Here is a 5407-nt window from a genome sequence, read left to right on the forward strand (position 1 = left end):
TTATGAATATTTTATTATATTAAAAATTGATCAATTACAAAAAAAAACTCAGTTTAAACATTTGCTCATTCTGTTATTTGTGTCTTTAAAATAGGGTACTTTTTTGCAAAAGCTTACAGCAAAGGAAGCTTGAAATTTTAACTTTGATTTCAAACTGAAATTTAATTTAAAAAACAACAAAAAAATTTACCTCAATCAGTTGAAGTTTTGAAATATGACAAAAACTAATTTTTATAAGCAGTTATTTTATAGCCATATTGTTATTTTTTTAGATAAAAGAAAATCAGATGGCTTTTACCCGTAATGTCTGTACAATAATCGATTCAGTTAGACAGAATAGGAATTAATGTATAAATCATTAAAATTCCCATGAAATTTTTAGTAGCATTCATCGATCAGGCGTAGATCTAATCTATATGGTTGATCACTTTTGACAAAAAATTTATAAGAAAGAGGGAAAAAATTTCTATTTAAAAATATGAAGAATCAGATGGGAAACAGTCCACAAACAATTTTGGAATGAGAGAACAGGCAGTTCCTTTGTATAAGTTGGCCTATTTGAGAGCTCCATCCAATTTTCTGGGTTTTCGCGGGGTTACTAATGTTTCAATAAACGCTCCCACAAATTTTCCGGGAATTAATTATGAGGGAAAAACCAATCCTGCAAGGGCCCTTCAGATCTTAAGGTCAGGAAGTGGAGGGTGTCAAAATGGGAGATGAAGAGAGATGCAATATTCCGTTCGGGGTATTTGGTAGATACTGTGGGAAAAAAGTAATAGAAATGAATTTTCAAATCGGTATTAAAAATATAGATATTTATGATAAAACACCAAGTGTTGGGATTATGACACTGTTTTCCTAATTAATGTTGTTCAGTTGCTTTGACACAATTTTTTATTTAAAAGGATATAAATAAAAGAGTGACTTGATTTGGCGGGCTTTGTCCCTTGAGTCCTAAAAAACGCTGGGCCCCCTTTCTGATAACTCTTTGCTCGGGCGGCTTTTTCCCAGTACAGATAACATTGGTCTTTTCATGATCGGGTGTCTTAAACCCTTTTATTGCCTACTGAGTTCGCAAAAAGGGTTTTAATATCAATTCAAACTTGGGCCAACAGTAACGAACATGATTTAAAGGTAACAATGATATTTGGTTTAAATTTTTAATTTAAATACAGTAAAAGTACAGCTTTAAAAATATACTCAAAAAAGTACACGCACCCCCCAAAAATTAAATTACATAGTAGCTGTATTCATTACCTCCACCACTGTATATACAAATATATATATATATATAATATTATAATATTTTATATATATATATATATATATATATATATATAACTTTTTCCACCGGGAATTTTTGGACACCTGTTCAGTTGCTTGGTGACACAAAAGTTTAAAGCCAATAGCGACTTTTCTGAAGCTCAAACTGAGCCCAAAAAAGTGGGGAAGGGGGGTTTAAAGTGAACGTGGAATGGTTGTTGTGCCGAAGTTATCTGAGTATTCAAAACTCTGGGTCTACTGGATTTTCACGCACAACCATCTCTAGGGTTTACAGGAATGGTCAAAAATGAATAAAAAACAATGGCGGCAGTTGTGTGGACAAAAAAAGTCGTGTTTATGTCAGAGGTTGGGAGAATGGGCAGACTCGTTAGAGCTGATAGAAAGGCAACAGTAACTCAAATAACCACAGTTACAAACCAAGGTATGCAGAATATCATCTCTGAATGCACAACACATCGAAGCCTGAAGCAGATGGCTACACAGCAGAAGACAACACCGGGTGACTGCTCCGGTCAGCTAAGAACAGGAAATGGAGGCTACAATTCACACAGGCTCACCAAAATTGGATAATACAGTCCACAGTCAACATATCTCAATCCAATTGAGCAGCTTTGGGATGTGGTGGAATGGGAGATTCGCATCATGGATATGGAGCTGACAAATCTGCAGCAACTGCGTGATGCTATCATATCAATATGGACCAAATCTCTGAGGAATGTTTCCAACAGCTTGTTAATCTTTGCATGAAGAATTAAGGCAGTTCTAAAGGACAAAAGTGGGGCCAAACCGGTGCTAGCAAGGGTATTATAAACTGGCCAGGAGGTGATATATATACACACAGTAGGTGGCCAAAACAAAAGCCAAGTACCCCCGCGGGTACCGCCGCAGAAAGAGGGCACAGCTGTAACTGCAAGTCAGTCGATGTGAAGTTGTCCACGAACACTACCACCAGGTGGCTCAAAGGGACAGTTTGCAACATGACTGAAATTTATATTTTGTTTTGTAAACGAGATCGAAATAACGAAATACGACAACAAAATAAGTAAACATTTAACATCCTTAAAAATCAGAAAATTAATTTTTAGAAAGTTAATTTCAAAACGTGTGACATTCGTAGGCTGCAGCCTTATGCATCAAAAATTAAAAATACAGGTGCTGGTCATATAATTAGAATATCATCAAAAAGTTTATTTATTTCACTAATTCCATTCAAAAAGTGAAACTTGTATATTATATTCATTCATTACACACAGACTGATATATTTCAAATGTTTATTTCTTTTAATTTTGATGATTATAACTGACAACTAAGGAAAATCCCAAATTCAGTATCTCAGAAAATTACAAGTGAGTGAGTGACGTGACATTCAGCCAAGTATGGTGACCCATACTCAGAATTTATGCTCTGCATTTAAACCCGAAGTGACAACACAGAGCAGTGAAACACACACACACACTGTGAACACACACAAATTACCATACACTATAAAGTTTTTACCCTATATCCGGAAGGCAGTGGGAAGCCATTTATGCTCACTGAGGCGCCCGGGGGAACAGTTGGGGGTTCAGTGCCTTCTAACTCATAGCGGCCACCTAAGTCGCCAGGTATTGAGGGTGGAGAGAAGCGTGTACGGTCACTCCCCCCACCCCACAATTCCTGCCGGCCCGAGGACTTCGAACTCCTGACCCTTCGATTGGGAGTCCGACTCTCTAACCATTAGGCCACGACTTCCCTCTTTCACAATATTGTGAAAAGGTTCAATATTGAAGACACCTGGTTCCACACTCTAATCAGCTAATTAACTCAAAACACCTGCAAAGGCCTTTAAATGTTCTCTCAGTCTAGTTCTGTAGGGCTACACACACAATCATGGGGAAGACTGCTGACTTGGGACAGTTGTCCAAAGGCGACCATTGACACCTTGCACAAGGAGGGCAAGACACAAACGGTCATTGCAAAAGAGGGCTGGATGTGTCACAGAGCTCGGTGTCCAAGCACATTAATAGAGAGCGAAGGGAAGGCAAAAATATTTGGTAGAAAAAATAAAGTGTACAAGCAATAGGGATAACCGCAACTGGAGAGGATTGTGAAAACAAAACCCATTCAAAAATTGGGGGAGATTCACAAAGAGTGGACGGCAGCTCTAGTCAGTGCTTCAAGAAACCCTACGCACGTCCACGTTGCTTGAGGTCCAGTGTAAAAGTCCCACAGTCCGTGGATGGTTTGGGGTGCCATGTCATCTGCTGCTCGTTGGTCCACACTGTGTTTTCTGAGGTCCAAGGTAACGCAGCCGTATCACCAGGAAGTTTTAGAGCACTTCATGCTGCCTGCTGCTGTCCACTGATGGAGATGCAAGATTTCATTTTCCAACAGGACTTGGCCGCCTGGACACCAGAGCGTGTCTACGTGGTGGCCACGGGGAGGCGGCTGGCCCCCCTGAAATTTGGCTGGCCCCCCAGGTGCCCCCCCCACACCCACCCCTCCACCAGAGTCTTGCGAGAGACCTTGTTTAAGTTAAATTTCTAACTGCATCTGGCGCAGTGGCGGATCCTGGCATGTGTAGCGGCCTACAGGCCACTTTCTTCTCCTCTTTATACTTAATTTTAGGCGGTTCTATAGCGTGATATTTGACAGATATCGAGGAGTGCAGAAGTTACGTGATCCATGTAATGCGCGAGCACGAATCTCTACTCGCAAGTGGATTTCCTTCACTCACACAAAACTGGATGTGTGCTTTTAAATATACATTGTTCTTTTATGGAATTTGGCTCTGCTTTTGCTCAGAGGATTACGTGTATGCTCAAATGTTCTTGGCATCACTGAAGACTAAGAAGCGCATTGTTTCTAATTCAGATGAGGGAGTAGGCTTATCTTCATTAAATGGAAGCAAGCTGATTATAGTCAGCCTGCTTTAGTATTTATTTTATTAATAGCCTTACTTATTTAAGTTAGCGTGCTTAACTAATAAATATGCATTTATGCAATTGTTTTATTAAGTGGGGCATTTGTATTTTGTTGTTTTTGGTATATAGTTTGCAATAAAAGCATATTAACCAGGTTCCAGAAATAATCACTGAGGGTGCTTCTAAAATGCCCCTGCAGGGTGCTCTAGTCTTAATGCCCATTTTCACATCCCGTCTATTGCTTTGGTCATCGTGTCAATCACTGCTACTTCGAGAGTGAATCCCACATAAAATATGCAGATGGTCTATTCCCGAACACTTTGCAATGTTGTGGTTGGCTACAAAAAACAACCAGTTCTACATTTTAAAATGGATCCATAGACTAGAAACGCTTGCAAAGAGTGCTCTTTACCACAAAAGAAGCTGTCACTCTTTGTTTAGTGAGTGTTATACACGATTGTATTTTACCCGCCCCCCCAACCCATTCCCGGCCACCCTCTTTTGAGCCAGTGCCACAAGACTGGCCACCCCATTACAAATACTCTAGAAACGCCACAATGCTGCACACCACTTCCAAAGCTAACAGATTACCTGTTTTAAGGACCATGGTATCCCTGTTCTTAATTGGCCAGGCAAACACTCGCCTGACCTTAACCCCATAGAAAATGGGGGATGGTGAAGAGGGAAGATGGCAATATCCCAGGACCCAAGGATGTCATAGCCAGAAGAGCTCTGAATCGCCACTATCAGAGCAACCTGGGACTCTCATAACACCTGAGCAGTGCCACTAGACCCCGATAGGACTCACATTGCCACGACCGCATTGCTGCCGTAATTTAGGCAAAAGGAGCCCCAACTAAGTAGTGAGTGCTGTACATGCTCATACTTTTCATTTTGACATACTTTTCAGTTGGCCAAGATTTCTAAAAATCATTTCTTTGCTATTGGGTCTTAAGTAATATTCTAATTTTCAGAGATTAACGAGTTTTGGGATTTTCTTTTCACTTAGTTGTCCAAGGTTATACTAATCAAAATTTAACAGAAATAAAACATTTGACAAGTATATCAAGTCTGTGTGGTAAGGACTGGAATATAAAATAACAAGTTTACTTTTTGAATGGGGGGGAATAGTGAAATAAAATCAACGTTGTGATGAATTGTTGTTGATTATATGAACAGCACTGTGATATATATATTATATATATAGATATATATATAT

This window comes from Cyprinus carpio, unplaced genomic scaffold (genome assembly GCF_018340385.1).
Source record: "Cyprinus carpio isolate SPL01 unplaced genomic scaffold, ASM1834038v1 S000006521, whole genome shotgun sequence".
Taxonomy (NCBI): Eukaryota; Metazoa; Chordata; class Actinopteri; order Cypriniformes; family Cyprinidae; genus Cyprinus; species Cyprinus carpio.